Source organism: Rattus norvegicus, chromosome 13, assembly GCF_021556685.1.
Source record: "Rattus norvegicus strain SHRSP/BbbUtx chromosome 13, alternate assembly SHRSP_T2T, whole genome shotgun sequence".
Taxonomy (NCBI): domain Eukaryota; kingdom Metazoa; phylum Chordata; class Mammalia; order Rodentia; family Muridae; genus Rattus; species Rattus norvegicus.
Genome location: NC_141546.1, coordinates 93401631 through 93419895, shown reverse-complemented (window position 1 = coordinate 93419895; position 18265 = coordinate 93401631). Strand labels below are relative to the sequence as shown.

General features: G+C 46.8%; 1 protein-coding gene and 1 long non-coding RNA gene across 5 annotated transcripts in view; one reads left to right on the top strand and one right to left on the bottom strand.

Moving 5' to 3' along the window:
* Nucleotides 1–18265, top strand: part of Smyd3 (SET and MYND domain containing 3) — a 556924-nt gene that overhangs the window by 440066 nt on the left and 98593 nt on the right. The gene's annotated exons all lie outside the window — the stretch shown is intronic.
* On the bottom strand, nucleotides 1325–9136 carry LOC108352579 (uncharacterized). 3 transcript variants are annotated; one of them, XR_015636216.1, is made up of 5 exons: nucleotides 8844–9135; nucleotides 5521–5974; nucleotides 5104–5201; nucleotides 4611–4830; nucleotides 1325–4274 (listed from the first exon to the last, which is right to left on the bottom strand). It is a non-coding gene; the product is annotated as an uncharacterized LOC108352579 (long non-coding RNA). The 3 variants fall into 3 exon arrangements; XR_015636218.1 differs by lacking the exon at nucleotides 5104–5201; XR_015636217.1 differs by lacking the exons at nucleotides 5104–5201; nucleotides 5521–5974 and having other exon boundaries at nucleotides 8844–9136.

Genomic DNA, 18265 nt, shown 5'->3' with positions numbered 1-18265 from the left:
GAAGCTACACTGTGTTTCTCTAAGCAGACCCATAGGGGTTTTCTTGCAGCTTATCTGGGTCCCAGAGTCCACCTTGCATTTGAGAAGAGTGTCACCTCACAATCCATAGTGACACAAATGCCACCTTGTAACCTTACAGTTGCTGCAAATATTTACTGGCTTTTTGGTATACTCCAAGGATATCAAAAACTCTGCCTTCTCTGTATCACACTGGACAAGAACTGTTAGACCATACTTGCACTGGCTGGTTTTGTGCGTCAACTTGACACAAGCTGGAGTTATTGCAGAGAAAGGATCCTCCCTTGAGGAAATGCCTCCATGAGATCCAGCTGTAAGGCATTTTCTCAATTAGTGATCAAGGTGGGAGGGCCCAGCCCATTGTGGGTGGTGCCGTCCCTGGGCTGGTAGTTTGGGTTTATAAAAAAGCAAGCTGAGCAAGCCAGGGGAAGCAAACCAGTAAGAAACATCCCTCCATGGCCTCTGCATCACTTCCTGCCTCTAAGTTCCTGCCCTGTGTGAGCTCCAGTCCTGACTTCCTTTGGTGATGAACAGCAATGTGGAAGCTTAAGCTGGATCAACCCTTTCCTCCCCAACTTGCTTCGTGGTCATGAATAAAAACCCTGACTAAGACAATGCCCTCACATGGAGCCCCCAGTCCACGGTGCAACAACCACTACTGATACGATGTAGAGAACGTTTTCTGTGAATGGAGGGAGCATTGTGCCAGTCCACTGTCCACAGCTGTGTATAAGAAACATAAAGTGTATCTTCTTTAGAGAACGTGAGATTAGAATAGCTGCTGAAGTTTTGGCAACACTGAATACTTTTGCAGTGTCTAAGTTCCTTATACCCCACATCTTGTATGATTTCTGCACCTTGTGTAAACTGTGATTGCTCTATTCCCGTTCAATAAATGAGGTGGCAGGGCTCTCTAGAATATGCTCTTTTCCAGTCTTTTTTTTTTATGCTGTATCTATAAATCTGTAACAGAGATACCATCCATGTATTTTTTTTTAAAAAAGCTGGAAATGTAGTTTATGTTTAGTAAAATTCCTTTTTTATTTTTTTTAACTATACAGTTCTTTCAGTTCTGACAAATGCACGAGATTGGTGTCACTACTCTTTAGGGGTACAGCTCTACTAAATGCCCCTCAAAACTCCTCATTGGGCTTTATTGATGATATTTATGCTTGATTTCCAGCTGGGTACCATACACATTTTATGCATGCATGTGCTGTATAATCCAGTTAAGCATATTTATCTCCTCAAACAGTGTTCCAGTTTGCCTTCTATTGCTGCAATAAAACACTAACTAAAAACAATATGTGAGAAGAAAGATTTTATTTCATTTTAAAACTCCCAGGCCATACTCCATCACTGAGGGAAGCTAGGACAGGAACCCAAGGCAGGAACTGAGACAGGATCTGAAGCAGCGCCATCAGGGAGTGCCACACATAAGCTTGATCCTGATGGATTGCTTAGCGCTTTTCTTCGATAGCCCAGGCCTACCTGCCCAGGGATGGTACCACCCAGAGAAGACTGGACCCTCTTTCTTCAGTCATCAGTTAGGAAAATGCCCCCCAGACACATAACCACAGCCCATTTTTCAGAAGGCAAAATTCAGTTGCGATGTCCTCTTTCCATGTATGTCTAGATTTCTGTTGAGTTAACAAAAAATATCTATGACAGTTATTAATATTTTATGGCAAAACATTTAAAATCCTTTCTTCCTTATTTTTGAGGTCTTATTTTGAGTAACCAGTCCCTGTCTGTAGTCACCCTACCAGATCTTCCAATCCGGACTTAACTAGAACCTGATACCCATTTGTCAGCCTCTCCTCAGGGCGCCCTTCCCTGTTGTCCCTGGTCGCCATCGTTCCACTCCTAGCTTGGGTTTTCAGTAGTAGGAATTGAACTTGGGCCTCACCAACACTGGCTGAGGCAAGTGCTCTACCACTGAGCTGTATCCCCAGCTCTCTAATTTCAACTTGCATGAGATCAACATTTTTAGATTCTTCGTGTGAATGAGGTCACGTGGTGAGGCCATTGACTGGCTCATCTTTCTTGCTTCGTCGATTGCCGGTTAAGCCCATGTTCACACCAATGACGGGAGCTCATTCTTTTCTTCATGGCCACCTAGTATTCCATTGCATATGTGCAAATACACAAACATCTGTAAACGTGTGTGCATGTATAGCGATAGTCTTTATGTGGTAGGCACAGGCCGATCTCATTCTCAGCTGTTGAGAATAGTGCACAGTGAACACAGGATAGAATTGCACCACTGAGGTGTCCTGATCTCACTTCCTGGGAGGTGGAGTAGAATCCACAGATCATCAAGTAATTCTACCTTAGTTTTGAGAAACCCACCCCCACCCCAATGCTTTCCATAATGGGGATCCTGACTTAGGTTTCCACCCAGACTGCAAGGGATGAATGTAAATTTTCATTTCCTGCAGGTAAATATTTAGGATTGGGATTGCTAGTAATCTGGCAAACATCTGTTGAGCTTGATCTTGCTGGGTTGTTTCGCTGAGCGACAGACACATTTGAACTCCCACCAACCGTGACTTAGAACTCCAGTTGTGACTCCTCTCGTCAGCCCTTGTCTTCATTCTCAGTGGCGTGATGTTATGCGTTGTCATCTGACTTTGTGCTTAACTTGTATTCATTAATAACTAATGATTGTTATTTCAAATATATCATCTACCCATAAGTGTGTTTCACAAGCTTATCTCATTTGAAGACACATTTGTTCAAATCGTTTGCCTGTTTGGAAAAGGTCAGATGTTTTCTTGCAGAGCCATGAGAGTCTTTCGTTCTGTGTAGCAAATACACGATCTGTAATTTGTCTCTCTCCACCTGGGCCTTGTCCTGCCACCTCGCTGACAGCCTTTAAGGGGTAGAAGCTTGGGTTTGGGTGCAGCCTGTCCTATCAGCATTCTCCTTGTGAAGATGAGGCCTTGATAGTCTGCGTAAGACATCTTTGCCCAATCCAAGAGAACAAAGATTTTTTTTAAACCTATGTTTTCTATTGAAATTTTATATTTTGGGGCTTTATACTCATGTCATTATGTGGTGCAAGGTTTCATTTTTTTCGCATATGGATATCTTGCCGTTCTGGTAGTGTTTATTGAATCAACATATGACTCATTGTGACTCATTTTTAAATTCTATTCGTTGCATGTGTATGGCGTGTGTGTGTGTGTGTGTGTCGGTGTCGGGAGAGGGGGTTGTATGTATTCCATAGTGTGCATGTGGAGATCAGAAGTCTTTTAGGAGCTGGCTGGCCCCTTCCACCACAGCATGGGTGCCAGATTTCAGGCCCTCAGACTTGCTCAGCAAATGCTTTTACCTGATGAGTCACCTCAGCAGACCCCCCCAATTTATCTTTTTGAAGCCCCAGGATAACACAGGAATAGTGCAGAAGTGGGAGGCACAGTGGGTAACTGGCAGTGAGATCATCATAGTGAGCGCTGTGGCTCCGGATGCTGCTGCATGGCGGTCACTTGGCACGGTACGCTTCCTTCACCCAGTCCCCTTTCTCTCCTGTAATAGGAGACTTACCGATACTCGGCCAAGCAGTTAGATAATGTGTGTGTAGCCTGCGAGATGGAAGACGCTTGGCAGTGGGGCTGGCATCATTCTAAAACGATCTATTTGAAAGTTCCAAGAACTACAGCATCCCCTGTTCCTGGTATCTGACGATGAGGATCTGAATTTCTCTCCTAGGCTTCTGGGCAGCTTTCAAAGCCCTCCCGCTTCAGTCATTAGCAATCTCCCCTTCCCTTCCATTTACCATCTGCGTGACTCCAGTGGTCTCTGTGTTAGGGTACTCGATACTCTCCGTCCCCAGTGTCCTTCTCATGTTCCCATCCCGCCCAGCTCATACCTCTGAGAAGCAAGCTGGATCTGGCTGCCCTGGGCTTTGATGACACATCGCTCTCTTTCACCACACCAACTCTGCCCTGGTCCCCCTACAGTTCCCAGCATAGCCCCCTCGAGGGTGGGGGAGTGGGGGATCCAGATGTATGTGGCTCTGAAAGGAACAGGCAGGTACCATCTATACTTTGACTTTTCTCAACTTCTCCTCCATCTGAGACCCATGCTTCTTTCAGGGTTTTCTCTGTGAGGATCACTTTTCTTAGCCAGCTGTGGTGAGAGCGCCCTGTGATCACACCATTGGGGAGGTGGAAGCAGGAGGAGCTCAAGTTCAAGGCCAACCCCACTGCATGCTGAGCTCAGGGCTAGCCTGGTCCATGGGAGATCCTGTCCTGAAATACAAAAGGAGGGAGAAAACTGTTTTCCTTGCTGGATGAGGCCACACTTGGAACCTTTTCCTCAGAACAAGACAGAAGTAGTGAGGCATTATGGGACTAGCCTCCCTGCTGTTTATTCCTCATTCGCTATAGTTCAAGAAGGAGACACCACATTCTGTTGGTCCTAAGCCTGAAACAGACTATGAGACTGTATATCTATCTTCCTCCTCCCCCTCCTCCTCCTCCTTTTGAAATGTTTGTGTCTGTGTACCTGTGAGTGTTGGGATGCACACAGTGTGTGCCATGGACATGTGTGGAGATCAGAGGGTTGCCTTGAATGTCAGCCCTTACCTTCTACCTCATATGAGGCAAGATCTCTCATTCTCTGCCAAGTCAGCTGGTCCTTGAGCTTCTGGGAGCCCTCCTGTGTCTGTCTGGGTCCTGGCGACGTGAGCGCTGGGATTACAAACACTATTTGGTTTGTTTTCCCTTTGGTTCTGGGCATCACGACGACTCAGGTCCTCTGACTTCCACGCCAAGCACTTTGCCCGTGGCACCGTCTCCGCAGCTCCTGAAAACAAGTATTTTCAGTGATCACGACAGCTAGAACATCACCCCGGTAGTCAGAGCGCAGCAGCTCACTGCACAGTAGCCACAATGCAGAGGGCTCCAATGCAGGCAGCGAGAGGAACGCCTCAGATTTCAGAGGTGGGAAGATGTGTTCTAATGCCCTTCATCGTCTTACTCTTTGCAGAATGGAATGGTTCAAAATTACTTTTATTTTGTTTAGCGTGTTTCCTCCCTTACCTATGCACTGAGCTCAACAACAAACTTGAACTCTGACCTTTCCAGGCTGCCATAGTCGCCAATGCCTGAAGTCTGTATAGAGTGCTCAGTGCAGAGGACTCTGTACCTCCACCAGCACAGCCATCCACTAGGTCTCTGTTGGAATATGGGCCAAGACAAGAGAGTAAGTTTTCTAGCTGCTTGGGGCTCGGTGTTTGCCTAGACATAAGCAGTTCCTGTGGAGATGCTCCTTTTTCTGAGGGATGGAGCTGGGAAAGCTGGTCCACTTGAAAGGACAACACAAACACCGTTTATCTCCATTTCAGAAGCCAATGCCTGTGACCTCCACAGCACCCACCAATGAAATTTTAGATCACCCAACCCACTCCCTAAATACAGAAGAACGAACGTAATAGCCAATCAAAGTTAGACTAATATCACCGCTTTGGCCCCTACCAATCACATTAGAGCTTACCTAATCCTTCTGGAGAGTCCCCCTGGTCCCCTATGAGAAGGCCTGCTTGCCTTTGTCTGGGTCCGCCATTTCCAAGAGTGGTCGACCCCCCCCGCCCCGTGCTGGCTGTTTCTGCAGATTAAACCGCTCTTTGTCTTTGCATGATATCTGAGTTTGGGGTCTTCCTTCAGTGATGCTCGGACCCTTACACATTCACCGGTCCCCAGGAGGCTCCGTAGTGCCACTGTGTAATTCGGGCAAGGGCTTAGCAGGTGTGCGTAAATGGCTCAGAAGCTCCACCTACACGGCAAACAGCATCTACAGTCCATCCTCCATTTTCCGTCCAAATCTTCTGACATGGCGGCCAGAGAGGCTTTTTGCTGCACACAAAGGATCCCAGACTCAGAGAATTTACTTAGATTCATAAGCAGAGAACGGAGGGTAAGTTGTATCCGGGTCAGTTTGGTGGGAATAGCTGCAAGAGATAGGAGGGGTCCGGTTCAGAGCCTCCACAGTAGAGAGGGAAGAAATGACTGGTACCGTGTAACTGAGCGAGCAGACAGTTGGTTTCAGCTGGTGCAGTCATCATGCTTCGCCTCAGAACTCCCAATCCAGCATGGGGCTGCACTTGGGGACAGGTCGAGGAAGAAATCGGTCTACAGTGACCCTCACAGCACCGTTTCGAGAAAGGCTGTGGAGACCCCTCCTTGCATACCCATGATGGCAGTTGTCCGTAAACACAGAACGCCGCGTGATCGGGTCTGATCACCAGCCAGGAATTTGGCAGATGGTATGTTTCAAATACTCACCTGCTTCCAAGGCCGCCTCTGGGCGCTTCTGTACAGGTTGGGACACTCGCCCATTACACTGAGGCGTGGCTGTCAGGGCCTGTGTCCGTGCAGCTGTGCCCCCTTCAGTGAGGAGGCTACGTGGCCTCCATGGCTGGTGCCAGCCTGTTTTCTGTTTTCTTTGCACCTTCATTGCCAGTCTGCGTGGGAGATCCCAGGGACCATAATAATTAATATAAAGCTTTCTCTGACTCTTGTTTAAGATGTAAATTAGGGATCTGGAATTACTGCAGCCTATCTATATTGTTAGAACCGGAAAAGCTGAAGCTAAAGGCCCTTAAACAGTTGTCCCCAAACTTGTCATTAGCTAGCTCTAGGCAATAAATACCCTCGTCCTTAACTTGTAGGCATCTTGTTCTTCTCAGAATTTAATCTAGTCATTTTCTCAATACCTTCTTAATGCTAATTTCTTAATTTATTGTGCCCTTTAATCTGGAAATAGCAGCCAATTAATAAATTATGCGTCCTACCACTGAAGCAAAAGCACACTAATTATTTCTAAACGATTAGGCTGCATTCGGCACAGTAGAGGGCCCCAGTGTGTAACAACCTCTACAGAAGATGAGAATTGCCCAAATTTCACATCCTAACACTGACTATCTGATTTTCAAGGCAGCTTCATTTAGGAAGGTCAATTAAAATCATTGTGCAACTGGTAAGAACTAACTTCCCTAGTAGCTTGTCATTGTGTCAGAGCTCCACAAAAGATCCAGGACAGCGTTCTCCATGAGCTTCATCCTGTAGCCATGCACAGTGATTCTCTCACTTAGAAAAGGGTCAGAGAAAGCTGCCGTGGTGAGAGAAGCAGTGGGGAAAGTAAAAGTGAGGAGAGATTAAGGAACTGGGACTGTGTGGGCTTGCCAGGGGTCCTACCCAGGGGCCGTATCAGCTTCCTGGCTTCCTTATTTCTGTGGAAATAGACAGAGACTGCACATCAAATTTTCAACTTTGTTTTTAAGATAGGCTGCTGTTTCTTCTGTGGACATCTTCTAAGGAAAGCCTTTCCCAACCATTTGGCCTCTGAATTCCCCCAAAGTTTCCCTGTTCCAAGTTTCACAATCTGTTGGTCTTGTTGGATAACTCCTTGGAGAAATGGGATGTTTTGGAGAGGATAAAAGATCAGTATACTAAAAAAAAATTATTGCATAAGATTATTTTTTTCTTGCTTAGATCATTTTACTTTATTTGTGGCTTCTGTGACAAGACAGTCAACTTTAGGTGCATCCTACTACGTTCTTAAAGACCTACAAGGAGAACCTTTCACCCAAAGCCTCCTTAAAAGCAAGCCACAGTTAGCAGGGAGGGTCAATGCTGCAGGGCCATGCCCACATTCCTACAGAGTCAGTCCCACATACCTGCATTAGTCTGTTCTCTGCTGCTGTGATAAACAGTGGTGAACAGCAGCTAAGGAAGAAAAGGGTGTATCTCATCTCTGTCACTGAGGAAAGTCGGGGCAGCAACTAGCTGGAGTCAGGCACCTGGAGGCAGGCACCTGGAGGCAGGCACCTGGAGGGAGGCACCTGGAGGCAGGCACCTGGAGGCAGGCACCTGGAGCAGAGAATGCTGCTCCCATGCTTGCCCTCAGCACACTCATCTTCCCAGCTTCCATTGAACAACAGCCGATTGAGTTTTGAGCACTCAAAGGCATTAGACCAAAGTTCCAAATAATTCCATTATCCTTCCCAAAGCAGCATAGTCAGATCAGTCACAGCCAGCCAGAGCCCATTTTCTGGTCCCAAACTGTGTTAGTCAGGGTTCTGCAGAGTAACAGAACCAGTGGGATGGGGGTGCGGGACATGCGTGCGAATAGGAGAAAGTGGCACACTGACAGGGTGCCTGGGGTTTCAGACTGCTTTTGGATGGGTTCACACCTTCAGCAGGACACTTCCGTCCAATTAGAGCGATGCTTCATCTTGGAGCCAGGACCAACTCTAGATGTTATCTCTCTCATGTATCTCCCCACCACCACAGCCACCAAGGAAATCTGTACTCGGACAGCGTAGCTAGCCGTAATGCTAGTGGTTTGATAATGATGTCACAAGCCATTTTCCTCCCAGCCCCAAGCTCCTACTATAATGATTCAGACTCAAAATGCATGTACAAATACCTCAGCCACATAGCTAGGCTCGTTTCCTGACTAGCTAATAATTTAAAATAACCCATTTATATTAATCTACATTTTGCCATGTGGCTGGTCACCTCTACTCAGGTACCGTGCGTCTCCTCCTCACAGCTTCCTAAGGACCCTTCTCCTGCATCACTATCCCAGAATCCTTTCTGCCTACCAGATGTCCCACCTTTTATTCTAACCTTTCCTATAGGCCACAGTTTTTGTTTTTGTTTTTGTTTTTGTTTTGATTGACAGGTAATGCGTCGATACAATACACAATGTATTCTCTCTACCATTCTGCCTTTTAGTCCCCTTAAAGGCTCTTTTCCTTATGGTAATAAACTGTGCAATAATAAGAAGCATGAAAACCATCAGGTAAGACTTACTTTCACAGTGTCCAGTTCTCATATCTTTGGCAACTTCCTAACTTGCATCACCATCCCAGAAACATCTTCTTAGACTTAAAACATTTTCTTAAGTCCTAAGCAACTGAAGCTTACTCGTGAGGCTGTAACTCTCTAGTCTCCAACGCCATCAGAGACCTGAGAAGGAATAAACATTACTCCAGTGTGCAGGAAGTAGGGCAAGTGGCTTCCACAACTACAGAAATGGCAGAGAACAGTTGCCTGGACAGTCCCCCAAAACTGTCCTTATAACTTGGCGGACCCTTTGTGAAGTGGGGATTAGGAAAGGCTGCTTAACTTGTCTTGGCAACGCTCTGCAGTCGACTTCCCCAAATCTCTTTCTCCTTTCGGGACAACATTTTGTCTGCAGTTGAAGCAGGGGCAGTTTTCTGCCCAGTGGCAGCTTGCCACACGTGAGGCAAATTCCATGCGGAAGGTCTTCAGGTCTCATCAACTAGGTACCAAGAGTGCTTCAGCAAAGGGCAGAAGGGCTCTTAATAAGAATGGCGAAGCTCAGGAGTTACTTATAATCACGTTGTAGACCTTGAAGATCGAGCAGACAGGTTAAGCAGGGAAAGTCACTAAAGTGTCTATTTAGGGCAATTACCGGTTATCTGTTTCAATTTCTATACCACTCTCGACCCCGCCACATTAAGGATTGGAGGAGCACCACCCACCTTCTCTAGAAAGTGCGATGGACCCTGTAACAGCCTGCCTGTGGAAGTCCCCATATTGACTAAGCTATTCATGCTGCTGTGAGCTCATCCCAATAATTTTCACCCAGGAAAATTACTACTGCCGCCATCCAGCCTTTCAATTAAGTACGCTGCGCTGCAAGATGTATCGTTTAGATTTTTATTAATTTAAGCATTGTATGCCAACAGAAGGCAGATCATTATTTACCGATGCAATGCAGTATCTCCCCAAAATAGATACAGGTCATGAAAAAGTAGTCAATCCCCTCGTCCTTCTGCAGAGCAGATGTGTGCCCGATTGGAAGCTGGAACCCAGGGGTGCTGTCAGGTATTTCTCTCTTTATTTTTCAGTCATTAGACGGTTGACTCAGAGACCTCATGGAAGGTTTCTTAAATTCCATTCTTTTTTCATCTCAACACGCACTCCCTAAATCTACGGACTCACCGGCTGTCATTAAAAATAGGCGCAGAGCCATTCCTCCAAATTATCCATCGAGCTTTGGTCAAATCAAGCAATAGATAGATAGACTGACTGGCTGTCCGGGTAGAAGGAAGGGTTGATGGCTGGAGTGAGGCTGTGCAGACCATTGTTGAGAACCTGGAGAGGACTTGGCGGCAGCTGCGGTGAGGGCGGCAGGCTTGATTAATGTGCGTACTGGAGACCAGCCCTTCCTGTGCAGATGCCAAGAGGAAGCTAAATGAAGCAGCCCCAAATGATGACAGGCCTTCTTTGGTTCCTGGTGTCCTCTGCCTGTTCCAGTGAAAGCTGTGATTTCTTGAGCGTTTTCACCAGCAGCACCCCCTCTTGCTTAGACCCTATAAAGGGCCTTTCTAAAGGCCTGCTTCAGCTGAGCCCTCCTAAGCTTGTAATTTGCATGGAAACCTCAAGCTATCTTCTTGTAAGGGCTTCTTCAGCAGCTCTCACTCACTAGCAAGAAGCCCGGCCTCAGAAGGATAGCGGGCCCCTATGCCGTCTATCTCCTGTGTACTGTCAGGCTTAGACCAGGCTTGTGGCTGTAACTTGCTAGGCTCTTGCCTGCCCCCGGGGCCTTCATACTTGGCTCCCATGGCCTGAAACAGGCCCTTCCCAAAGCTTTGTACCTGCCTGGCTCTTTCCTGTGCCCCACCCTCAGCTTTAGCCTCACCACGCTGTGAAAATTGCTTGCCTCTGGACCGTTCTTTTAGATTACAAATTATTCATCTAACACAAGTCTTATGGATCCTTTGTATTTAATGCCTGCCTGATTCCGTGTTGACAACATCAGAATAATCTCATCAGCCCAGTTCTCTGGTGTGCCCTCGAAGTCCAGCATGGTATTTAATTAACTTGGACTCCACACAAGAACGAAGGCATCAGTATCATTACTAGAATGCTCTATGTTCCAAGCATCTCTATTACTGGATGCTTTATGGTGACTTTTGTGCGTAGCACAATTTCACGATATTTTAATGGTAAGCAATTAGGAAGGGTTATTCTGATCCTTCACCCTTCCGTGTAACACTTGAACGTGGCCTGTCCCACTTTCTAATTATCAAGACTCACACCCTAACGTAGAAGACACCTGCTGGAAAGGCAGAACCTTTTTTCCAATCCCATTTTGATAGAGTCCTTCTTCCAAGTGGTCTATGCCCTGGTATCATTCTCCTCAGAAGGTGTACGTTACCTTGGGAAACCAAGCAGTAGTAACAGACACAGGTCAGTGGAATGCACAGACGCATGAGTTCTCTAAACTGTAGAAGATCATAAATATGACTTGATGAAGAGTTGTATAGTTTTGTTGATTTCTCTGCTTGTTTTTTGGTGATTTGAGGGTAGGGTCTCATTAGCCAAGGTAAATCTCAAACTTGCTGTGTTGTTGAGACTGACCTTGAACTTTTCCTGGTCCTTCTGCCTCTACCTCCCAAGTGCTGAGATTATAGGTGTGTGCTGCCATACCCTGCTGAGATCTGTACAGTTTTACAGTTGACAAAGGAGATAGATTTCATAGATGCTCGTGCACGTAGAAAGGGAGGGGACTGTGGAGGCCCACCCTCTGATGTCAGGTTGCTCCCCCACAGCATCCAGGTTGAGCAAGCACCAGGCTCCCACAGAACCTTTAGTGGAGGTCTCAACACTTTGCCTTTGAGCGGATCATTCTCCTGTTAGGTTTCTCTGGTGGTAAGAGGTCATTACTCTCATGAACAAACTGAAGGCTGCCTCGTCTGACTTCTATTAGGGTCCTTGTCTGTCCCATAAGGCTGAAAATTAAGCATAAATAGGCCTTATCCCTCCTACCAGTCCTCAAGTCGGCAGAATCTGGAAGCACTGTGCTATAGCAAAGTGCCCATAGGCTTAGCAATGTACCCATAGGCTTAGCAAAGTGCACATAGGCTTAGCAATGTGTCCATAGGCTTAAAACATGCCCATAGGTTTAGCAATGTGCACATAGGCTTAGCAACGTCCTCCTAGTCTTAGCAAAGTGCCCATAGGCTTAGAAGCATGCCCATAGGCTTAGCAATGTGCACATAGGCTTAGTAATGTGCCCATAGGCTTAGCAAAGTGCATTTAGGCTTAGCAACATGCCCATAGGCTAAGCACAATGCACATAGGCTTTGGAATCACATAGCTGGGACTTAAATCCATCTCCACCTCTTTGCAGCTACTCGAGCTTAAGTTACTTCCCATCTCAACCACATGCTTGTCAAGTGGAAATCAGGGAGTAGACTGACTTTTAACTTCACTCAGATGACTAAGAGAGATAAAACATTTATAATAATCACCACACTAAATTTCATAAAGTGTTGTCAATTACTAGTATCGTTTCATGTGCCAGCTCTTTGAAACTTCGGCTCTTCTGTAGAATATGGAAACTGGTTCCAACCAAGGATCGACCCAATGTTGACATTAGTCAGTCCTGAAATACGAGAGACTGTTCAATCAAGCAGAAATGTGCTCATGTACTAGCATTGTCTTACAGCACACCATGAAGAACTCGGCAACACCTTGTTGAATCAGATATTTGTGCCTCAGGATTATTTCTTCAAGACATTTGACACACTGGGTTCAGACTGGCTGGCCTTGCTGGTAGTGTTTTCTAGGAAACAACACTTTATTTATTCAAGTCTTGGTTAAGTATCAGTCAGTGGCAGACAAGAAGGTGTATGTCTCAAAGCTTCCGTTTGGCAGACTGCACTTGGCGAACACTCTGGGCTGCTGCTGTTATTTCCTCTCAGTTCTTTGAGAGGAATTGTGGTAATTTCATGACTGTATTCACGCAGTCCCTTCGATATCCCAGACTATGGTTCATTTAGAATTAATGCTGTGAACTTATTAAAAATAAGGTAATCTAGTGTTTGTTCTTTTGCTTTTGTTTGTTTTTCTGTTTGGAGAACAATTTCCTTTATGGGAAAAAAATACAACCTAAGTCAAATAGCTTTCCTTGGTGTTGGTGTTTTCCACGCGCTCTAGGTTGTCTATTTGATCTTCTTTCCTTTTGAAAGTATTTTTTATTTATTCTTTAGCAACCCCATACCAGCATATAGTATACTTGAGTATATCAACCCAAGTCTCCCCTCTCACTTCCTCCACTCCACCCCCAGCATATTCCCTCTCACCTTCATAATCTCTCCCCCTCCTCTTCCTCCTTTCTTCAAAAACAACGTATTGAGTTCCATTAGAACTACCTGCATACGCATTGGCATGGGGCCATCCCCAAAACAGACAACCACCCAGAGGCCCAGAAAACAAAATGGCCATCTTTCCCCCAGCAGGTATCAGTTACCAGTAGCTCCTCAGCAAGAGGCGGGGCCTCGTGAACTCTTCCCCATTCTGTTTGGAACGTTGACCGACTCTTTGGAAGGTTGACCGGCTCGATCATCTTCTGTGGGCCTTATATAGGGAAAGGTAAGTGCTGAGTTCATGAGCCTAACAGCCACACTGTGTCCAGAAGACAGCACTTCATAGCACTCCTTCCATTCTCTGGCTCTGACATTCTTCCCACCTCACCTTCCACAATATTCTCTGAATCTTGGGTAGGGGCTAATATAGATGCCCCAGTTAGAACTGAGCACCCAATGGTCGCTAATTCTCAGAACTTCTGTCTGGACTGCTGGCCAACCCAAAAAGAAGTTTCTTTGACCAAGATGAGAGCAGCACCCATCTATGGGTGTAAACATAAATATTTAGGCTGGAGTTTGATAGCATGTCCATGTAGCAAATAACAGTTGTAGGTCCTTTCCTGGGGCCCATGACTTTATACTCATGGTAGACTTTTAACTCAGGTTTGCAGTATAATTTGTAAATCCCCTCCTGTGGAACAGGTCTCAGATTCAGTTAGAAAGTGGTTGGTGACAACGTCCCCCCCACCCATAAGTCACGCCACTATTGCACCCCTGGACGCATCTTGCCTGGAAGTTGTTACTGTGGTATACAGGGTCCACCATTGGGAAAGTTCACTGAATACCTTTCTCTCCCAGAGGCCTGTATAGCACCTTCTAGTGCTAGGAAAGCTAGCTTGTACAAAGGAAGTTTCCAATACAGTCCCAGTTTGACTTCTCTATGTCCTGCAGCCAAAATGTGTTGTGTCCTCAGCAGTAGGACCTTGCTGTCTCGTTATGGTGGACAACCAAGAGCAATGGCAGCACTCAGTGTTGTCAGAGGTGCTCCTGGGCCTCACTAACCAATAACTCATAGGGAAATGCCCCGTGTCTGGTACTGAAAATTTCATTTAATGACCTGTGTTATCTGGGGGAAGATTGTCCATCTAAGTAGGGTACCTCAGTTTAAGCTTCTTCTAAAATCTTATTTTTAATAGCTTATCAAGTAAATCTTTAACTCCCAGTACTTCTCCCTTATTCTAAAAAGCAGTGTTTCCCCACAGTCTCTCTCAGCATTGCTTTAGAACTGTTTGTCTTAGCGACATCAGGGTCTTAATGTCAGCCACCATGTCTCCTCTGGAACTGCATGGCTCACTCACAGGAGCGCTTCCTGTGAGCCCGTGGCTCTGGCTGGGTCCTTCCCGGAGCCCCGTGAACTGGGACCTCTAGTCCTGCTCCTACTGGGAAGCATCTTGGGGCTGGTTTCCATCGGCAGTCTGAGGTTTTTCTGTCCATGGTGAAGCAGTGTGTTTGCACAGGCTACCGATGAGCAGAGCCAGCATGCTCTCAAAGTGACTATTGGACAGCTTTATAAACTTAGAATATCCTCATTTGAAACTCTGCGGCGTCTTCCTTACAATACAAGACTCAGATGTGGTGTGGTAGCACCATCGGTCTTCCAAGGTTAGCTGGTCAGCCAGCAGGCGGTCCCAGACTGGTTTTATAAGGCAGATCATAGCTGGAGAAAAGGAAGGTCATTTGCTTCTGTTTGGCATCTCTCCATGTTTGGAGTCCTCTCTTCTGCCCAGCCTCAAGTTCCCTTTTGCTCATACCCTGAGGCCTGCCCCTCTGCAGCCTCCTGCCTTCCCTTTCTCTGCCAGCCGAGGATGACATAGGCAGTCTGTTCCCACTGCTCTGACACCTGCAGTGCCAGGACTACGGATGAAAAGCCCTGGGTGCTGCCCTTGGACACCGTGTCTACTCCAGCCCTTCCTTCTGCCAGGCTCCTGCCTTGCCAAGCTGGCCTGGATGTCCTCACTTGGCCCCCTCCTCCACCATAGCCTCCCAAGTCTGCTCTCTGGTTCCACTTTCTAAGCCCTTGTTCCCCTGATGTCAGTAGATCAGTCATAAGGTCCCTCCGACATAAGAACCTTCCTTGTCCCACCCCAGCCACTTCTAGGTGCAGCTGGCTCTGCTCCCATCTTCTCTCTCCTCCTTCTGTTGCAGTGAGGTTACCTTACTGAAGCTAAGTCCTCAGCTCTGGCCTGGAGCTCCCACTTCCCTTCAGTCTGGGTAGCCCCGGTTCTCCCTCACTTCCCGACATCGGCAACTGAAACCGTCCTGTGCTGGTATCATCACGGAGCCTCTGATTCCCAGGCAGTGGCCTCCCAGCGTCTCCCTACTGACTCCTCTGTTGTATTCTGCACCACCAGCCTAACCCTCCTCTTAGGAACCTCCTTATGTTCCAGCCTCCTCCACTGCTCCCCACTGTCCCTTTAATATTGAGATTCTCAACTGACCGGTCTCCGCTGCTCTGGTACCTTCAGATTCTGCACATCTAATCTGGCTTGCCTTCCGGGTCCACATTCACGTTGCCCACCCCCGGAGGACAGTTCTCCCTCTGTCTGCTGTGGTCTATAGAGATCATGTAGTGACCATGGAAGCTAGGTGCTTGGCAGCTGTCCTAGTGCTGACCCCTCTCTCCACACCTACAGATGCTCTCAATTCTCCACAGACAGCTTATTCCTGAGTTAGCACCTTCCTGGGCTCTCAGATTGAACTCTTCCTTCCTTTTTTTTTTTTTTGTTTGTTTGGTTCTTTTTTTCAGAGCTGGGGACCGAACCTAGGGCCTTGAGCTTCCTAGGTAAGCGCTCTACCACTGAGCTAAATCCCCAGCCCCAAACTCTTCCTTTCTTTCCTAGGGTGCTGTACCATCAGACTAACTGGTCCCAGTGTCTTTGGTTTCTCTGTCTGTCACTGTGTTTCACATACACTTAAAACAAACACACAAATAAACAAAAAAACTGCTTTTTATGTAAAAAAAATCTTACCGCATCTCTGTTCCTCATCCAAATTCAAATTCCCCCTGACACTGGCTCCCTGGTGCCTTTTCATCCTCTCCTCCTCTCCACATTCACTGCTACCTCAGCCTGGTGCCTCCAGGCCAGTGACTCATCCTGAAGATGGTCTCCCTGTTAAGGGGAATGGAGCTGTTAGCTGTGGAGAGGAGCATAGCAGCAGCAGATAACTGTGGACTCAGTGGGGAGAGAGAGGAAGATACTATCCCTCCCTGACACGAGGTACAGTGAGCAGAGACATCAGATAGTTTACTGCCCTCCCCAGCCCTTTGCTTTCTCCTGATGTTGTCTGTGGACCAGCCACCATCCCTGATTCTGTGCTCTAGGCTGGTATTTCCCCATCTTCCCTGCTAAGCCTTCACTCTGAATCCTGAGCAGCAAAGGCCTCTGTTCCCACACCCCTCCTTGTCCCAGAGCTTGTCACCTACTTACCATGTGTGAGATTTAGAAACTAGATGTGGGAGACATGTAGCATTGTAGCCACCTGACTGTAAGCCTCCCCATGCAAAAGACTACCTGTCATCTGAACCTGCAGTTTCAACGCCTGGCCTCCATGCACAGTGTTTTATTGAACTAGAGACCGTTTGAAGGGCACACTATTCTTCATGGTGTTGTGTATCGATCACTCTGTGTATCTGTTGTAAATAAACTAATTTGCACAAAGCCAGGGGACATGGAAGAACAATTATAAATTAAGAAGACAAAAGAAAAAAAATTCCCAATCCGTAAGCACTTGTAACAAGTCATAATGGTGTTGCCTGAAATGTCGCATATGGTCCCAGGGATTGAAGCCAAAAGCTGAGGGGTAGAGAGATGATTCAGAAGTTAATAATGCTTGCTGCCCTTCCACAGGACCCAAGTTGTGTTCTTAGCACCGAGGTGGAGCGGCTCACCACGCCTGTAACTCTAACTCCAGGGGATCAGAGTCCCTCTTCTGGCCTCCTCTGGAATGCCTTCCCCAACACATAAATAAAAACGTATCTTTTAGAAAGATCGAAGGCTGAGGCTCCCCCAAACCTCTTGGTCTCCAGACTTGATTGTATGTGAGAGTCAAGGATTCTGATGCCACCAGAGCACCTGTCTGCCCCTCCATAGCCAAGGTGACCTGGGTCTGTGCTCTTAGGAGATCTTGCAGGCAACCTGCACACACATCCACTACTCTAAGACCTTGAGGAGGTCCAGAGCTGCAGGAACAAACACGGTCTTCCTGAGGGGAAGTCAGAGCCCTTGGCAACCCTGAAGTATCTCCTCCCTGGGGTGTAGAAGTGTGTGTGTGTGTGTGTGTGTGTGTGTGTGTGTGTGTGTGTGTGTGTGAATGTCTGCCTATGCATTTTCAGGAGAGTGGAGAGAAATGTGCTGCAGCCCCCCACAGTAAACCAAAGCCTGATACACAAAGGCAGGCAGACACGAACATTCCAGCTACTGTCTGTGACGAAGGAAGCCTTCACATGGAGAGCCCTGTTGGTGTCCTGCCAACCCATGATCTCGCACTGAGAAAGGGGTTTTTATATTCACCCACTTCCAAAACAAGAACCCCTTACACGTTCCAGCTTATGAACATTTAATAACATCAAGTTTTTACTTTCAAAGTCATCCAGAATGCTAAATGGATAATAAAACTGTAATGTCTGGGGCCATATAATTTAGACACACTACAAGTATGACCCAAAAAGAAATTTTAAAAAAAAAATCCAAAAAGTAAGATCTTACAAGTTTCCTTAGGTGACGTCACAGCACCCATGGCACAGGGCATGCTGGGATGAGAAGAAAACCACAGCATCTTGTGTACCCCAAATGCCATTTTAGGACATCCAAAGTTTGATAAGGACCTTCTATTACAGCAACATAATTTATATCCATACTGTTTGGAGCCAAAAAGATTCGATGCTGTCAGCATGCCAGGTTCTAGGGAAAGATACCCAGGACCCTGGCTCAGTGGGCACATTCTTTGGGGGCTAGAATGTTCTGAGGATGCATTTGAGTCCATACTTCAGATCTCCCACAGTTCCCAGCAGGTCCTGTGGGAGATCACTCGCCCCTCTCCAGCCTCTCTCTT